Source organism: Rhinatrema bivittatum, chromosome 1, assembly GCF_901001135.1.
Source record: "Rhinatrema bivittatum chromosome 1, aRhiBiv1.1, whole genome shotgun sequence".
NCBI classification, from domain to species: Eukaryota; Metazoa; Chordata; class Amphibia; order Gymnophiona; family Rhinatrematidae; genus Rhinatrema; species Rhinatrema bivittatum.
This window is the reverse complement of record NC_042615.1, coordinates 176592148-176612688: the sequence shown is the minus strand read 5'-3', so window position 1 is coordinate 176612688 and position 20541 is coordinate 176592148.

Here is a 20541-nt window from a genome sequence, read left to right as displayed (position 1 = left end):
CGGGTATTTTAAACGGAGACTTATGAAAAATTTCCTCTGAATTCCCCTTGTCTGTTACAGATTCCCCTCCTGTGGTTCTTGGTGAAGTTTTCCCAAGACCACTAACTGTCCCGATATTAACTTCTTTCAAGGCGCTCAGAATGTCCTCGCCTTGAGGTTGACCAAATATAGAACCAGCTGAAGCTCCCTCGATCGCATTCCTCTCCTGTGACATCTTTGGTCTCAGAGAGTCTGTAGTTTCAGCTGCACTATAATGGTCTGGGGGTGGGGGGGTTTCAGGAGCCCCCGGGCTCAAAGATGTCTCATCGAAGGGTTGCAGAGTATGCTCCTGTTCCTGTAACCCAGCCGACGCACCTGGGGCTACTGCGACCGCAGGGTAGAACTCCTTAATCTTGGTTTGTACTGGGGAAGGTTGAAGTGGGGTCGAGGTTCCCTCCCTCACCTTCCCTTTTCTTTTCGTATGTGGCATAGTTGGAAGGAAATAAATGTAAGTTCAAGAAAAAAGGAGTTCTGCTTACCGACTTCTTCCTAATGATACAATTGGATCTCTCTGTGGGAGCTGAATAGTATGAGAGGGAAGAAAGAAGAAAAATCTTCAATTAGGCAATTTCATCTCCAGCACTAGGATAGATTCCCCAGCCAAAGCCGCGCGCCCCTTCGGCGCGCGCGGCTTAGGCAGCGCGCCGGCGTCGGCTGTGCGCCGCTGTACGCCGAGTTTTAAGGGCAGGGTCCCGGTTCCTCCAGGAAGTGACGTCACGCCTCGCCACGCCCCCTTCCCTGCCGGGACTCATAGTCTGGTTGTATTTGACTTGTTAGCGGCGGGAAAAGCCTCCTTGGCCAGGTCAGTCCTTCGCCTCCTCTCTCAGATGGATCAGCTCCGTCTCTCACCGCTGCACGCCGAATTTTAAGGGCAGGGTCCCGGTTCCTCCAGGAAGTGACGTCACGCCTCGCCACGCCCCCTTCCCTGCCGGGACTCAAGTCTGGTTGTATTTGACTTGTTAGCGGCAGGAAAAGCCTCCTTGGCCAGGTCAGTCCTTCGCCTCCTCTCTCAGATGGATCAGCTCCGTCTCTCACCGCTGCACGCCGAATTTTAAGGGCAGGGTCCCGGTTCCTCCAGGAAGTGATGTCACGCCTCGCCACGCCCCCTTCCCTGCCGGGACTCAAGTCTGGTTGTATTTGACTTGTTAGCGGCGGGAAAAGCCTCCTTGGCCAGGTCAGTCCTTCGCCTCCTCTCTCAGACGGATCAGCTCCGTCTCTCACCGCTGCATGCCGAGTTTTAAGGGCAGGGTCCCGGTTCCTCCAGGAAGTGACGTCATGCCTCGCCACGCCCCCTTCCCTGCCGGGACTCACAGTCTGGTTGTATTTGACTTGTTAGCGGCGGGAAAAGCCTCCTTGGCCAGGTCAGTCCTTCGCCTCCTCTCTCAGACGGATCAGCTCCGTCTCTCACCGCTGCACGCCGAATTTTAAGGGCAGGTTCCCGGTTCCTCCAGGAAGTGACGTCATGCCTCGCCACGCCCCCTTCCCTGCCGGGACTCACAGTCTGGTTGTATTTGACTTGTTAGCGGCGGGAAAAGCCTCCTTGGCCAGGTCAGTCCTTCGCCTCCTCTCTCAGACGGATCAGCTCCGTCTCTCACCGCTGCACGCCGAGTTTTAAGGGCAGGGTCCCGGTTCCTCCGGGAAGTGACGTCACGCCTCGCCACGCCCCCTTCCCTGCCAGGACTCACAGTCTGGTTGTATTTGACTTGTTAGCGGTGGGAAAAGCCTCCTTGGCCAGGTCAGTCCTTTGCCTCCTCTCTCAGACGGATCAGCTCCTATAAGCAGTTTTTTATTTGCAAGAATAGAAAAATTGCATACAAAAAACTTTCTTTGGACAAGACCAATGAGAGCACTGAGAGGAGAGGATCACCTTAATGGTGGCTGGAAATAATCATTAACTACTGCTTGGAAAAAATTTTTAAACTTAAAAGTATTGGGGAGAAGTAAAATATTGGGGTATATTATTTAGTGTGTTTGTCGGTTTTGTTTTAAATAGGTAGTCAGAAAGGCAGGCTACAAACAGAAATTTGTAGGTTTGTATTTTCCCACCCACTCTTAGCTAATCCATTAATTTATAGGCAGGTGTAACTTTCACGCTTACATTTTTTTTTTTTTTAATCAGCCTTTAACTTAAACTCAGAAATTCCCCACACCTTATCAAGAGGTTGACCATTCCCTTGTAGGTCACTACCAGATATTTAAGCCAGGATTTTCAAAGGCCAACACACATAAAAAAAACGGGGTTTATACACGTAGCCAGGCCTTGTGCGTGCTGAGCACATTTTAAAACAGCCCGGTATGTGCACAAGTGCCGGGCCTTGAAAAAGGGGTGGGCTGAGGGTGAGGTCTGGGCAGGGGGAAGCAAGGCAGGACAGAGGCTGGCCAGGACAGCAGCCATTAGCCGCTGTCCTGGGGAAGCATGCAACCTGCCAGCACATGGAAACTACTTCTACTCTGGAAATTAAAAAAGAACTTGGGGTAGGTAGGGGTTAGAGGTTGGGTTATAGAGGGGAAAGGGAAGGAAGGTTAAGCTAGAGGGTACGGAAGTTCCCTCCCATTCTGCTCCTTAATTGGAGCGGATTGGGAGGGAACTGGGGGAGGACCGATTGCTGCGCCGTGCTTATTCACTAACAATACTCCCCCCCCCCCATGCATGCCGCCTGCACATGCCCTGGAATTCATTGCCAGAGGATGTGGTTACAGTAGTTAATGTAACTGGGTTTAAAAAAGGTTTGGATGAGTTCCTGGAGGAAAAATCCATACACTGCTATTGAGGTAACTAATAAGCAATAATAGCTTGTGATTTATCTAATGTTTGGGCATTTGCCAGATACTTGTGACTTGGATTGGCCACTGTTGAAAACAGGATACTGGGCTTGATGGATCCTTGGTCTGACCCATTATGGCATATATTATGTTCTTATTATAACCTTGTTGGCTGGAGACGTATGAAAGCAATAAAAACGGCCGACTCAGGCCGAGTTTCGCCACATCCAAGTGGCTGCCTCAGGGGCTATGATACAAACATACATGAATAAATAGGGGTAGATTTTCAAACCGCGCGATTTGGCCTACTTTTGCTGGCGCATCAGGCGCCAGCAAAAGTATGCTGGATTTTAGTAGATACGCGCGGAGCCGCGCGTATCCGCTAAAATCCAGGATCAGCGCGCGCAAGACTATGGATTCTGTATAGCCGGCGTGCGCCGAGCCGCGCAGCCTACCTCCGTTCCCTCCGAGGCCGCTCCGAAATCGGAGCGGCCTCGGAGGGAACTTTCTTTTGCCCTCCCCTCACCTTCCCCTCCCTTCCCCTACCTAACCCACCCGCCCGGCCCTGTCTAAACCCCATCCTTACCTTTGTCGGGGGATTTACGCCTCCCTCCGGGAGGCGTAAATCCCTGCGCGCCAGCGGGCCGCCAGCACGCTGGGACGCGATCTGGGGGCGGGTACGGAGGGCGCGGCCATGCCCCCGGGCCATCACCACGCCCCCAGGCCCGCCCCCAAAACGCTCCCGGCACGCCCCGAAAATGGTGCGGCGCTCGGCCCCGCCCCCGACACGCCCCCGACATGCCCCCCTCCAAAAACCCTGGGACTTACGTGAGTCCCGGGGCTCTGCGCACGCCGGTAGGCCTATGTAAATTAGGCTCACCGGCGCGCAGGGCCCTGCTCGCCTAAATCCGCCCAGATTTGGGCGGATTTAGGCGAGCAGGGCTCTTAAATTCCGGCCCATAATGAATAATTTGAAATAAAAACATGTTTAAAAAAACTTAGAACACGGTATAAAATCAATAACATAAAATCGAATCAAAGACCTCACATAAAAAATAAATAATATATATATATATATATATATTTATTGATATACAATCTTAATAATCCTAGGTATTAAAGGTATACAGTTCTAAGTACTAAAATATATAATTCTAAGCATATACAGTTCTAAGCACTAAAGTATACAGTTCTAAGTATTAACAGGTACAGTTCTTACAGTTCTTAAGCATCAAAAACAATTCTAAGCATATTCATCTGTATCCGTGTTCCGTCTACTTATTCTACGCACCAGTAACTGAATATAATAACCAATGCAAAATAGGAACAAAAAATATATACACGCTAGTATCAAACCACACAATAAATACAAGAAAAATATCACTTCAATCTTTTCTGCAGTATTTTAACCCTGGGTACCCGTTTTTCCAAGATTCACACAGGACTTGGCTTTCCTTTTACACCAAGAACGTGAATCTAAACCCTTTGCGCGCTTTTCATCAAGATTCACACAGGACTTGGCTTTAAACTGACTACTCCTTGACCACGGTTGATCACTCCGAGTCAAGGGAATCACCAAGAACGTGAATATTCTACTTTTCACAATTCTGACACTTTAAATGCATATCACTGACAATTCAAATGACCAGAGTTGTTCATCAAAAACTTTTTAAAGACAAAACGCGGTCCTGCCGCGGTTGCCAGATGTTTAAAAAACAACCTCGAGACTTTTAAAGTATTTTTATTTCAATCATTTTATTCTTACAAATATACTGTGTATCAGCAATGGTGTACACAGGAAGCAAAAAGTTTTATACTCACATTAGAATGTACATAGCACATCTAGGGCAGGAACGTTTGCTTAAAATTTTTCTTAGTGCAGGCTGTCTCTAAATACATCTTTTTCTGCTAGCTCATGATGACTCCTATATTTGCTCCAAGCCACAAGATTTCGTTAGTCTTGCTGCAAAATGCAGCTGCTCTTTGTTCCCCTTTATATCTTATCTTGCTTTGTACACGCATTCTGTCTCACAGATTAGTTCCTTTAACCCCCAAGGCGTTGTCTAATGCTCATCCTGTGACTTCCATCTGGTTTTTGCTGATGCTTGTGGTTTCGTGCAGCACCAGTTCATGCTGGCCTGTTCTTCAGGGCCTAATTCATTTCAAGGCCTCAGGTATTTTTCCATCAGCATATTCTACACATTCCATACAAGTCTAAAGATATTGATGCATATGAGTAGTATATTAGACCTTAGTTCAGGAGTGGCCAAAGTCAATACTCAATATCCACAAACAGGCCTGGTTTTTTATATATTCATTCTGAATATTAGGAATTATTAGGAACGGAATGGTGAATAAAACAGAAAATGTCATAATGCCTCTGTCACTCCATGGTGAGACCACAGCTTGAGTACTGTGTACAATTCTGGTCGCCACATCTCAAAAAAGATATAATGGTGATGGAGAAGGTACAGAGAAGGGCAATCAAAATGATAAAGAGGATGGAACAGCTCCCTTATGAGGAAAAGCTAAAGAGGTTAGAGTAGAAAGTGATAAAATGGATAGTATCTGCACGAAGATTTGGATTTTTGGCTGATGTCAGTTAAGGAGTATGTGAGGCTGTAGGCGAATTGCAGTCAGTCATTTTCACCTGCTTTTAAAAGTTTTAACCTGCTTTTAAAAGGAAAGTCGTTTTCATTTTGGCATAGCATTTCTGGTAGGAAGCTCCAGAAGGAGGGAGCTATTTCTGATAAGTTCCAATGTCAGGTATCAGAGTGCTTTATTTTCTTTGGTGAAGGGGTAACTATGGAAACATCATGGATGGGTTCAGATTCAAAAAGGAAACAATACTGTGTCTACGCCAATAGTTAGAGCAGGACCTGTACCCTTTCACTTACAGAGGACATATCTTGCCAGTACATATCAAGATCACTACCACCCTGGTATTTTTGACCACTGGCACCTTCCAGTACTTCTAGGGGTTATGGCTGCAAGAAGCCAGTCTACTACCTTCATAATTATTGAGCAGTTCCTGGCAAAGTTTCTCAGGAAAAACACCACTATATATTTCCCATAGAGCAGACAGTAAAAACAACTAATAATGACTGATTTCTACACATTGCATACTTCCCTCTGTCTTGGGTGCTATCAATTACACTCATATCACTATTTGGTAATCAGAGGAAGATAGACTATCTACCACAAACACTAGAGCTTCAATTCCTTCACTATGCAGGTGGTCTGTGATGCCAAGGGGATAATCATGGATGTTGTGACCAGATTTCTGAGATTTAATCATGATGCCTACATCCTCTTACAGTGAAGAATTCATGACCGCTTCCAAAGAATGCTCCAGCTTCTATGAGGGAACTGCCTCTCTGCCCCACACTAAAATATATGTCTGACCTTTTCTATCTTATCCCATACAAGTGATAGAGGATATCCACTCAAAACCTGGTACACGATCCAGCTAGCTAACCTACAGACTATTTCAGATGTTCACTAAAACAGGGCAACCAGCAGACCATGACAGTCATCCAGAGAGCTTTTGATCTACTCAAAACATGTTTCCACTGCCTGGACACATCCTCTACAACCATACTAAGGTCTTTGAGATCTTTCAGCCTGCTGCATGCTTTATAACCTTGCCAAAACCAGGAGCCTGTCTCCTCCAGAGGGACTAGAAGATAAGCTGGATGAAGATGGCCTCTGCGACCCCCGCCGACAGCTCCAGCAGGAGCCTGATGCCCACGAGGATGGCAGGAGCCGGAGGAAGAGCAGAATAGGCCCTGACATGTACCGGAGTGACCCTGCCTCCACGGCAGGGAGGCCCGCCTCCGGTGATATCATCAAGAGGCACCAGGACAACCTTTAAAGTGAGGCACACTCCCCACGTGTCCCTCTGGCCTCTGCGACCCCACTGACAGGTCTAGCAGGCGCCTGGCGCCCATGAGGACAACAGGAGCAGGAGGAAGAGCATAAGAATGCCCTGATGAGCACCGGAGCAGCTCTGCCTCCATGGCGGGGAGGTCCACCCCCGGTGACATCATTAAGAGGTGCCGGTACAACCTTTAAAGGGAGGTGCTCTCCCCAGGTGTTGCATGACAAAGGGGCACTCCCCTTTGTGCACCCCTTAGTGTAAGCCTTAGTGCATACCCCAAACCCAGAACATTTGCTGCTGCACTCCGCAAGAAATGGAAAATGCTCAAATCCCTGGCCACGTCCACCTCAAGACCCACAGAATGGATCAAAACATGAATAACCCACAGAAGGAAATAAGAAGAAAAACAAAAAAATATTGTGAGTACCAACACACAATCATCACTCACATCAACACGAAGACCTACTGCAGTTACATAGCACTATCATTCCTACTATTCAACGCACAATCCATAGTAAAGAAAATACCCATCATCAATGACCTACTCGACGATTACAAACCATATTTCATAGCCATCATAGAAACATGGATAAAAAACAGTGACCCAGTCTTAATCAACCAAATTAATAACCCGATCTACAGAACCTTTTCAATCCCCAGACCAAAAAAGAAAGGAGGAGGTCTAATGCTAATCATAAAAAAAACCTACAGATGAAATTACTCCCAACCAACATCCACTCACCACTGGAAATTACACTATTCAACTCACCAAAACAAAACTACAAATCTGTCTTGTATACTGTCCCCCCAATTCACTAGATCAGAACTGCTCAAGAAGAATTCTATCAACAAACCCATCATTATCTTAGGAGACTTTAACATACATTTAGACGCCATCCCCCTCTCCCCTACATGCACCTCAATAACAGAAGCCCTCTCAACCCTAGGCTTAAGTCAAATCATCAAAGGCCCAACGCACAAAGCAGGTCACACACTAGACTATTTTCTTCATCAATAGTGAATTATGGGCTACTTGCCACACAAGTATCACTAATATCCCCTGGTCGGCCACTCTCTAATCCATTCTAATCTGACTTCCAACTGTAAATTTACAACAAAAAAAAGCCCACCTAGATCCTTCTCCTACCGGCCACCCTTCAACATAGAGACACTTCAAAATAATCTACAAATAGGTCTATGTTTGTTAGTTCTATCTAACGCAGAAAACGCCACCTCTTCCTGGCTCACCATCACTAAAACAATAGAAACAAGATAAACCCCACGATAAAGAAAACAATAAACCCAAAACACCAGAATCAATGGTACAACAACAATATCAGATCAGCCAAATGTGAAGTCTGAAAAAAAGAGAAAACCTGGCAGAACAATAAAACAACCACACTACTTAACACCTACCGATCACACAGCATACTACAAAAAACGTATCTACAATGCAAAAAAAAGACTTCTACTCAAACAAAATAAGCAAATTCCAACATAACCCAAGAATGCTTTTCAATATCGTACAAAGCCTAACCAAATCCTCCAATGACTAAACATCACCAACCTCCAAGATTTCAAGCAATGACTTTGCAAATTTATTTAACAAAAAAAAATCAAAAACCTCATAAATAACAACCTCAACAACAACACGCATGACTCGAAAATACAAATCAATCAAACACCAAGTTGGCCCAACTTTGATTCAGCATCATCACTGGAAATCCAAGCTATCATCAAAAAAATGAACCCTGCTAAGCACCCTATCGATAGCATACCCATACTGACAATCAAAGCCATCAAAGCCATCAAACCATCAATAACCAAAACATTAATGGACAGAAGGAAACTTCCCTGTTTGCCTAAAATCAGCAATTATCAAACCCATACTGAAAAAGACCAACCTTGATCCAGAAAACCCACTAAACTACCAACCCATATCAAACCTACCATTCATTGCCAAAATTATTGAAAAAATCGTCCACTCCCAACTCAGCGACCACTTGGAAAGGAACAACATCCTACTCCCCATGCAATTCGGTTTCAGGAAACACCTGAACACGGAGTCACTACTCCTATCATTAAATGACACCATGCTCAAAGGCTTTGACAATGGTCACAGCTACCTTCTAGTCCTACTAGACCTATCAGCAGCCTTCGACATGGTAAACCACTCAATCATAATTGACCGTCTGTTATTAAAGCTCTGTTGTTAAAGCTGGAAATTAGCAATCTGTTATTAGAGCTCTGTTATTAAAGCTGAGAGATAGCAATCTGTTATTAACGGAGTTGCTGGAGATAGCAATGTTATTATTTAGAATAGCTGTTGATGGATCCTTGGACCAGTGGCAGGTGACCACGCTCTTGGGGAAGCTCCCGAGAGGGAAAACTGGTAAGGCTTAGTGTAGGAGACAGACACACACTAGTTCTTTTATTAGATAATATATTAAACCACCAGAGGTGGCAGTAGTGAGATGGAAGCGCCCGGCTGGGCTGCAGTCCCTCAGGTCCTGGAATAGTGATCCCAAGGTGGCTGAGCTGTATAGAAACTAAGAAAGTGAGTAGGCAAGACCTGCAGAGTTCAGGAACAAGTCCTTGGTGATAACACTCACACCATAGTCTCTTAAGGCAGCCCAGGAGTTGGAATGCAGTAAGCCCTCGAGGAGCGAGTACCTGGTTCCAGGGAAAGCTCTGAGAGATAGATAGAAACTTACTGATGTTATAAGCAACAAAGACTTCTTAGTAAACAGTATATTAAACCTCCAAAGGTGGCAGTAGTGAGATGGAAGCACCCGGCTGGGCTGTAGTCCCTCAGGTATTGGAACAGCGATCCCAAGGTGGCTGAGCTGTAGAGAAACTAAGAAAGTGAGTAGGCAAGACATGAAGTTCAGGAATAAGTCCTTGATGGTAACACTCACACAATAGTCTCTTGAGGCAGCCCAGGAGTTGGTATGCATTAGGCCCTCGAGGAGCAATTACCTGGTTCCAGGGAAAGCTCTGAGAGATAGATAGAAACTTACTGATGTTATAAGCAACAAAGACTTCTTAGTAAACAGTATATTAAACCACCAAAGGTGGCAGTCATGAGATGGAAGTGCCCGGCTGGGCTGTAGTCCCTCAGGTATTGGAACTGCGATCCCAAGGTGGCTGAGCTGTAGAGAAACTAAGAAAGTGAGTAGCTAGGAAATGCAGAGTTCTGGAACAAGTCCTTGGTGATAACACTCACAACATAGTCTCTTAAGGCAGCCCAGGAGTTGGAATGCAGTAAGCCCTCGAGGACTGAGTACCTGGTCCCAGGAAAGGCTCTGAGAGATAGATGGAAACTCACTAATGTTGTAAGCAGCAATGACTTCTTAGCAGAAGTGGTATTCAGGAGCTGGTCCGGGACATGGGCCCTTGAGGAGCGAGTACCGGTTCCGGACTGTGACCTGAAAAGAAAAAGAGAGAGCGAGGCCCCCGAGGAGCAGGTACCTCTAGTGAAGTCCGAGGAGGCAGAGTAGCTAGGTTTGCGGAGAATGAATCCCATCCACAGCAACCTGGAGGAAGCGAACCCTTGCTAACTCGTCTTGTTAGCGAAAACTGAGACCTTAAATATCTGGAGCTGATGACATCATTGCAGGGGAATGCCACTGATGTTCGCACCAACGCCGGTACATCGGTTGGGCCATGCGCACGCATGCCCTTAGGCACCTGGTCAACATGGCAGCTTTCAGCGTTGAGCCGGTCCGGGAATGCCGGAGGAGGACGGCCTGGACACGCTGCTGCAGCTAGCCTTCCATCAACCCCGGAGGGAGTCGCCAACGAGGTAAGGTGGGCAGAGCAGAGACGTCGGACAGCGACAGCCACAACACCGTCTTTCTAAAATTGGTGCAAATGAAAAAACCCTACAATGGTTCTCACCTGTCTATCACAAAGAACCTACCAGATGTCAATCAAGGACACCTTCTCAAAGAAAATTAACCTTGACACTGGAGTTCCCCAAGCCTCCGCTCTATCTGCGACACTCTTCAACATTTATCTTCTCCCGATATGCCACTTCCTCTCAAACCTTAATCTCACCCCTTCATATATGCCGATGACATCCAAATACTAATCCCAATACACAACACTCTGTAAGATACCAACAAAAAAACAGCCAATTACCTCACCAAAATAAAGCAACTACTAACCAACATGAGACTCATCCTAAACATTGATAAGACAGAAATAATCATGCTGGATAGAAAGAACTCTCCGCACCTACCACCACTCAACATAATGAACCAAAAGGCGGCAATCTCCCCTGTCACTCATGCCCGCAACCTAGGAGTCATAATTGACAATGAACTATCCTTCAAGATCCACATCACTGCTAAAATCAAAGACGGATATCACAAACTCCTAACCCCACGACATCTAAAACCTTTCTTTTCCCCCAATGACTTCAGAACAGTCCTTCAACTACTCATCTTCTCCAACCTGTACTACTGCAACTCCCTGCTATTCAACTTACCACTCACCACCATCTGACCACTCCAAATCCTTCAAAATACAGCCACCAGAATACTCACAGGAATTAAAAAATATGATCACATTACTCCAACACTGGCTCCCAATAAAATTCAGGATAGACTACAAAATACTATCCATATTACACAAAATAATATATGAAAAACAAACTGGCTAAGTGCATCCATAAAACTCCACTCACCAAATCGAAACCTCCTCTCAACTAACAAAGGTCTATTAAAAATTCCACCTGCTCGTTCCAAACAACTTAATTCAACTCGGAAGAGAGCCATATCCTAGGAAGTCCCAAACTCTGGAACACCCTCCCAACTGAACTTAGAACACAGCAAAATTTAAAAACCTTCAAAAAAGAACTAAAAACGTGGATGTTTACCAAAGCCTACCTGTTATTGTTCGTAAGGTTTTGGGTGGACCCTTGGACACTGTGGTTGCTGACCACACCCACGGGGGGAAGTCCTGTGAGGGGCCACAGGTCAGGCTCAGCTTTAGGACACACAACACAGATAGATCTTTTATTAACAGTATTGAGAAGCCACCAGAGGTGGCAGTAGTGAGCAGAAATGGAGCCCAGCTGGGCTTGTAGTCCTCAGGCTCTGGAACAGTGATCCCACAATGGCTGTGCTGTAGTGAAGAGAAACTGAGATAGTGAGTACAATGAAGTATATGCAGGGTTCTGGAATACAGCCTCGTTGGTTGAGTACTCACACAGCAATTTCTCTTGGTAGGAATCACAGGAGCTGGAGTAGAGGCAGGCCCTCGAGGAGCGAGTACCTGGTTCCAGGAACAGCTCTGAGAGAGAAGTAGATAGTAACTCACTGATGGTGTAGGCAGTAGTATCTTCCAGGCAGAAGTGAAGTCCAGGCAGCGAGTCCAGGAACATGGGCCCTCTAGGAGCAAATACCGGTTCCAGACGGCGACGTGAAAGAGAAGAAAGAGGCCCCCGAGGAGCAGGTACCCCAAATAGAGTAAGTCCAATAATGGAGAGGCAGAGTAGCTAGGTACGGAGAGCAAATCCCATCCATAAGGAGTTCACCAGTATGAATACTTGACCCCATTGCTAATTCGATTAGCTAGCAGTAGTGTAGGCTTTTGTATCCGGGATGTGTGACCTCATCACAGGGGGACACCCCTGAGGTTCGCGCCAAAGAAAGTATTTGAAGCAGGGCCGAATGCGCCCTAAGGCAGCTGGACAGCATGGTGGGAGGCAGCACCCAAGCCGGACTGGGGACGCCGGAGAGGAAGGCAGAGAGATGCCGTGGGAGGAGTCGCCAGAGAGGTAAGGAGGGCAGACGTCGGGTAGCAAATGTCGTAACACTACCAAAACACCCAATGACTCTGTTATTATTTCCCTCCCTACCGGCCTATATAAACATATGGAACCAATGCAAGCACGTAATATAACATGTACAGTTTGACATATGAACTACGTTTATAATGCCTACAATAACTATGTTAACAATCGCATGAATATTTTGAACACTCTGTTAAACATAGAAACTTTGTAAACCATTGTGATGGCGAAACCGAACGACGGTATATAAAACTTGATAAATAAATAAATGAGGAGGAGACACACAACCTGAGTCAGGAGGATTTGCAGGAGAAACAGTGCCAGACCCAACTACAGGCTGTACAGGAATTGAACACTCTGATACAAAAATATTTTAGAAGCACACGAGGAGAGGAAAATATCACGGGCCATGATGGAGCAAGAGATGGAACTGCTAAAGGGGCAGGCGGAACTCCTCCATGGGGAGGCAACCATATAGGATGGTGGTGTAGCAAACACTGCCATTAGCAATGGTAACATGGAATAGACTTAGGTTTTGGGTACTTGCCAGGTTTCTTATGGCCTGCATTGGCCACTGTTGGAAACAGGATGCTGGGCTTGAAGGACCCTTGGTCTGACCCAGTATGGCATGTTCTTATGTTCTTATGTGCTCTATCCAAGGAGGCATCCAATACCACAGAGCATTCCATTGTGACAGCAGCTGGTAAGGTGCCATCTTTTGCAGTATCTCTCTCCACACTGCAGTCTGGGCCTGCGTTTCTTTCCACATGCCCTTCAGCTCTTTCTGCATGCACTACTTCTCCTCTTGGGACTCTGACAGTTATTCCTGGGGCCTGCTTTCTCCACTACTTGAGCAATAATATGGAGCCTGCACCTCTCTGCTGCAGTGGATTAGATGAGGTCTGTCTCTGCTAGGCTGTACTCCCCCTCACCAACTGCATGCCACCAGATGTTTAGTGTGTGCAATAGGGTCTGAGTTGATCTGGTCTACATTTCCCTTCTCCTCCTCCTCCATGACAGTGTAGTAATGCTCTGATGATGGGTGATCATCAACTGGTCCCTCCTCCTCCTCAATGTCCTATTCAGGGCTTGTGGGGAGTTCCTAATAATGCCACCTTGCTTGTTCGAGGTCACTGGGTCTAGGAGCATCAAATTATGTACCCGGCTCCTCCCCTGAAAAAAAGAGAATCTCAGCTGCCAAGTCCTCGACCATTCTTAAAGCTTTCTTAAATCACCTTTCATTCTCTCTACTCTTTCAGGTGTATTCACTCTGTTGGAGATTTTAGTAACATGCGCAAATAGACAAAATTTAACTTCTATCCCTTCCACAATATTGATCACAAAAAAATTGACAGAATCTGTCCCAAATGGATTCCTGCAGCACTCCACTCAACACTGTTCTCTCGTCAGAGTAGGTTCTATTTACCATTACATGCTGTTTCCTATCAGTCATCCAGTTTGTAGTCCATTCCACCACCTTGGCACCAAGTCCCAAGAATCTCATTTTATTCACAAGACTCCTATGTGGAAAAATATCAAAGCTTTGCTGAAACTCAAGTAAATCACGTTGAGTGTTTTTCTTTGATACAATTCCCTAGTAACCCAATCAAAAAAAAATCTGATTTGTCTGACAGTATCTTCTCTTAGGGGAGGATTTTAAATGCCCTGCGCGCGCAGAGCCCCGGGACGCGCGTAAGTCCCGGGGTTTTTTTAAATGGGCGGGAGGGGGCGTGTTGGGGGCGTGGACGAATGACGCAGTGTTTCGGGGGCGTGACGCGGCGTTTTGGGGGCGCCCAAATTGACGGGCGCTAAAGCCAATGAAAGTATGCTTCGCTTCTCTCCACTCGCGCCGTGAGAGGGCACAGAACAGTGGGCTCTTACCTGACTTCACAATCTTCCTTAAGCAGATGAGGGCTGAGCCAGGAGAACCGGGACCTGAGTGGGGGGGACCGATGCAAGTCGCTTTCTCCGCCGGCTGCCCCCTCCGGAGGACGGCAGAGAAGGGAAGGGGCTGAAAGCAACAAAAAGTAAGTTGGGGTAACATGTCGAGTCGCTTTGGGAGGAGGGGATTTTAGGTTTTTAGGTTTCCTTTTTGGGGGAAAGTTTGCCGTCTACCCTTACCCCTGCCTCTAATGCAGGGGTGGGGGTAGGCGGTAAATTAGCAGGTTAAACGCGCGGCAAAACGGCAGGTTAAAAAAGCGATAGTCGGGGCACGCGTTACTGTATGGGAGGGAATAGCTAATTTGATCGTTTACATCTAATATACAAGCCGCGGGCGGAAGGGGTTACCCGGTGATTTAAAGAGGCGGTAAGGATGGGTTAAAGGGGATAGTGTATCGCGGGTTTGACTTACGCGGCCAAAAAGTGAGTAGAAAGTAGGTTAGAAGCAGGGTAACCGCGGCCGCACTTTACTGTATTGACCTGATTGTTATAGGAATGTGATCCCGCCCCAATCACCTCCAATGATTACTGCAATGGACAAGCATTTTACAACTGCCTTTCGTAATGGCTCTTGCCATCCTAGAAGAGCTATCCCTATTCCTAACTATACAATGGGATACTCCTTCAACACCCCATGAATAGTTCTAAACAGGATTTGCTTTATTTCCCCAGATTATTTCTTGGGGGACAATGTTTTTTGTTTTTTTTTTTTGTCCAGCTTTTACAGATTTTGGAATACTGCCGGGGTGTTGCAGAGGCCAAATGGCATGACAAGGTACTCGTAGTGACTGTCCCTGGTGTTAAAGGCGGTCTTCCACTCATCTCCCGGGCGGATCCGTACGAGGTTGTACGCCCCTCTGAGGTCCAGCTTAGTGAATATTCGGGCCCCTTGCAGACGATCCAGGAGCTCCGGAATCAAGGGCAACGGGTAGCGGTCACGACGAGTGATTTGGTTCAAGCCCCGGTAATCGATACAGGGGCGAAGGGACCCATCCTTCTTCCCTACAAAAAAGAACCCGGCCCCAGCTGGGGAGTTAGATGGTCTGATGAAACCCCGTTCCAAGTTCTCCTTTATATAGGCCAACATAGCCTGAGTCTCTGGCAAGGACATTGGGTAGACCCTCCCACGGGGTGGGGTGGTTCCTGGCAGCAGATTGATAGCGCAATCATAGGGTCGGTGCTCCGGGAGTAATTCGGCTTTCTCCTTGGAAAAGACGTCCCTGAAGTCGTGATACTGTGGTGGAACCGTCAAGGGGGTCGTGAGGAGAGGTAGCGTTTGCAAAGGACGAGCGTGAAGGCAACGATGGAAACACGCCGAACCCCAGGACGTAATCTGAAGCGAGACCCAATCGATCACTGGCGAGTGTTCCCTGAGCCAGGGTAGGCCCAGGATAACTGGGTGGATAGACTTTTCAAGAATGAGAAAGGAGATCTCCTCCCTATGCAGGGCTCCGACCTGAAGCTTCAGAGGACTTGTGCGAGTAGCGATGGTACCTGGAAGTGGAATCCCCTGGATAGAAGAGACACGCACGGGCGGTTCCTGAGGCAGGACCTCGAGCTGGAGCTGCTGCACCAGTTCTTGGAGGATAAAATTCCCCCCGGACCCAGAGTCTAGCAGGGCTAAGGTGTCAAATCCTCCCTCAGGCAGATAAAGTTGTACCGGTACGGTACATGGGGAGTTGGATGAAATATTGCCTAGAGTCAACTCCCCGCTAGACTCTAGGATCGGGCGTTTCCCGGACGCTCGGTACAGCGGGCCAGGAAATGTCCCTTGCCCCCGCAGTAAAGACACAGTCCTTGGGTGCGACGGCGTCTCCGCTCTTCAGAAGACAGGGGACCCCTTCCCAATTGCATTGGCTCTTCTGCCGAGGCGGTCGCGGCAGCAGGCGGGGAAGATCGGGTACGAGGCGGAGTGGTCCTGCGACTGGTCTGTCCCGGCGTGGGTCTTCGCTCACGGAAGCGACGCTGGATGCGTCGATCAACTCGCCCGGCCAGCTCAATCAAATCTTGAAGATCGTCAGGAAGGTCCCGAGCCACAAGTTTGTCCTGGAGCCATGGTGACAGTCCTTCTAGAAAAATTCCATGCAGACTGTCTTCACCCCACACCAGCTCAGAGGCGAGGGTCTGGAACTCCATCGCATATACTTCCAGAGGCCGGTTCCCCTGTCTCAGCTGGAGCAGTTCCGAGGCGGCTGTGGAGGCGCGAGATGGTTCATCAAAGACTCTCCGAAAAGACTTGACAAACTGCACAAGGTTGTTCAGTCGGAAGTCCTGACGTTCCCAGAGGGATGAAGCCCAGGCCAAAGGTTTTCCGTCAAGGAGGGAAATGATATACGTCGTCTTGACTCGATCCGTGGGAAATTGCGCTGGCAGCAGGTCAAAACGGATATAGCATTGATTGAGAAATCCTCGGCACGACTTTGGATCTCCTGAGTACCGGGCTGGTGCAGGCATCTGTACAGGAGTGGTAGAACCCATACTGGCCTGGGACGAAGATGCCACAGGAGCGGCTGCGGAAGCCCCCTCCACGCGATCCGCCAGGCGTTGAACCATTGACATCAAGGTGTCGAGGCAGATCTGTTGCTGCTGTAGCTTCTAGGCTATGCCCGGAATGGCCTTGAGTCCAGCTAGGTCCGCCGGGTCCATGGCCTTGCAATCTGTTGACTTCGGGACCCTTGGGCCGATCGGAACCGAAGGAAGAGCTGCAGTCAGGATCCGCAGCAGTGGTTCCGACCGGGAGGCGGCAGATGCAGGCCTGCGGATGGCTGGCGGAAGGTACCACGAAGAGCCCTATGCGACCAAGGGCTTAGACAAGGAAGATGGGGACGGTGGAACTGGCGCGGTGATGTGACGATCTTCGCCCTGGAAGCCGATCCTCCCCCGAGAGTAGCTCGTAGGAGTTCGGCCGCTGGGACTTAGGAGATTCACCCTGGAAGCCGGAGTCCCCCCAGGAGGAGCCCATAGGGACCCAGCCGCTGGGACTTAGGAGGGCCCGCGGGGGCCGAGTCAGACGGAGTCCAAAGTCGGGCGCCAGAGAATCGTCGCTTGTCAGTCCAGAGCCAGGAGCCAAGGGATCACCGTATGCCAGTCCGGGGTCGAAAGCCAGAGAGTCACCGTAAGCCAGTCCAGAGTCGAAAGCCAGAGAGTCACCATAAGCCAGTCCAGAGTCGAAAGCCAGAGGGTCGACGGAAGCCAGTCCAGGGTCAGGAGCCAGAGGATACCGGAAGCCAAACCAAGGTCAAAGCCAAGCGAAGATCAGAAGACACGGGGACGCAGCAACTGGAGACAGGAACACCTGGGAACCTCGTTGCAAGGCCCTGAGAGCAGGGACTGCAGGGCTTAAGTAGCCCTGCATCCTCTGACGTCACCCGAGGGAGGAACCAAGTTCCCCCGCGCTTGGCCCTTTAAATCTGCAGCCGGGACGCGCGCGTGCGCCTAGGGGGCGGAGCCAGCCGCGGCGAGACGCCGGCTGCTCCGCCGGAGCGGGAGCGTGGCAGCAGGAGGATGTGCAGGCCCGGGCGAGGTGCGGCAGCTGCGGGGAAGCGGCGGCACGGGTCCCTGGAGGCCCGGGGAGAGCGGAGTGGACCCGGAGGCCCGGCGAGGTAGGCAGCGCTCCCAGGGCCGACCCAGGACCGCAACAATTTGTGGGCAAGCAAGGATAGCTGACTTAAGTCTAGACAGTTGTGCCCTGGCTCCTACACTCAGTGCTTACCCCACTCCTCAGTATGTTTGTTCATAAAAATGTTTCAATATTTGTGGATGTAATCAACAGATGGATCTCAGTCCATGCACAAACAATCATAAGTTGCCTTTGTTTGGTATTAAATTAAAAGTTTAAATTTGATCTTATTAAGCTAATTCATAGAATTAAAATTGTGATTGATAAGTATGATTGGCATGAGTAGACCAGTAGTCTAAATCTGCCAGGTTGTCTAGCTACAGTGAAGCAAAAAGCCTATTTTCAAATAAAATCAACCAAAGAAAACTATAATAAAGAGAGTCAAAAAAACATTTAAAAAATGGGATCATTAACAACTGCAGAATTTGTTGGGGGAAGAAGGAAGGGAAGATCTGGAAAACTGTCATTGACTCTGCATATAAGCAGGAGTGAAAGTCTGTGGATTAATTGTTTAATAATATTTAATATTTTTAACATATTTAAGTGAAAGTCCCCCTCTTTTACTCCAGGGCTATTATGAGTCTGGAACTGGCCCTCAAGTGACCTCGAATGTTTTGGTCTTAAATAATCTAATGAATGTTGTTGGAGAAGTGAGCCCTTAAGTGGTATCTTTAGGGGCTCCATTAGTATATTAAAATGAAAGGTGATGCACCCATGAATAGCAGAAAGTAAATAGTCCAGTCAATAAGTACAACAGAGCAAGGCTCTGTCTCTAACTTATGACTCCTGCTGGCATTCTGGTAAAATTAATCAATCAAAGCTGTGTAAATAGGAAAAATTAGAGGAATAGTTTGTACATTGGGAGTTTCCAAGCAGAACCAACCTGGCTCATCAAACTCTCCTTGGATAGGAAACTTCCCTTCGGCTGCATGCCAGGAGGCTAACAAAAAAGGAAGAAATCTTCCAAGTGAAATCAAAGTCAGATCCCTCTTTTTTTCCCTAGGTGAGGGATCAAAATCTCAAAATCTCAAACTTCAAAACCAAATGCACATAGCAAAATTGCATTGTTAAAAAAGATTTCAGGCTTCCTAGCAGCGAGTCTCGGCTATAAAATAAAAGACAGCTCCATGTCCTTAAACTTAACAATCTGTAGCAATCCTGCTACACCTCTCTGAGTTCCCTAACCATCAGACTGTTCAATCAGGTGTTTGGTCTGACTTCAAGTGAGCCAGGAGCTTTTCTTTAGAAAAAAAATGTATTCTGCAGAGGAAGTTAGACCATCCAAAGAGAATCCAGGAACCTCCAGGAAGAAAGCGAGGAAACCCATATTCTAAAAAAGCAAGAACCTTCTGGAACTGTGTCACAAGAGATCCAATAGGGAGTCTGAATGAATAAAAATTGTTATAGAAAACACTGAAAATGACCCCAATATATACAAGAAAAATATATTCCTTTTAGCAATTCAGAACCACTAGGGGGCAGAAAGTCATCATAACCACATTATTGTAAGGATAGGTGTAAACATATTATAGACTTTGAAAAGATAGAAATATTCCATATAAAGAATTTTCTGGGCAACAGCTCAAGGTTACTAATACTTTGACTTCTACTACTTTTCATTTCAATGGTACCATTAGATGTATGCAGTGCTTTAGAACAGATGAGAGAGTCCTTTTTCTCATGGAGATTATATTCTAGTCAAGACAAAACACAAGATAAACAAACCCCAGGAAAATATTTTATCTAGATACAAAATAAATATATACAACAAACAAACTCTCAAATCACTGCCTTCCCCACAAATGGGTAGCTAAAATCTAGCTGGCCTATTAAAGAACTACATAACATAGATATAGAATTATTTGCACCAGTGCCAAAAACAGCACAGACGTTTCATAAATATACTGAAAAGTGATTACAACAAAACACATCTGTAGGAGAAAAGAGAAAATCCCTCTTTGAATTCCAACCAAAATATATAAATAGTAAGACTATGCAACAGTATCCAATCTTGCAGCAATAGAAACTTTACTCATCTTCTGGTTTATGCCTCTATAATTCTACAGCTTGCTAGCAAATTTATCTATAAACAGTATACATCAATCCTTTTATTCATGCTATTTATGCATAATATATTTTTTTTTTCAAAGGCAGTATATCCAAAATATTACGATGTTGAATTTACTTAAATGAATCTTATACTATTTCATGAATATTTAACTGTAAATTATTGAGGAAAAAAAAACCCATCAATGCTGTCTGCTATTAACACTTATTTATCTATGAGAACTTGTGGTTGATGAAAAGCAATTCTCTTAAGCTTTTTTTTTTTTTTTTTTTTTAAATGGAGCTATCTGGAACCTGCCATGGTCCACTCACTTTTTAGTGGACAATACTTTATGAGAATCAGGGACTGCACATGCATGAGTTATGAGGAGAGATTTGTAAATTAGATTAGCTTTCAATGGATTGGAGCAAATTTAATAAATTAAAAAGAGT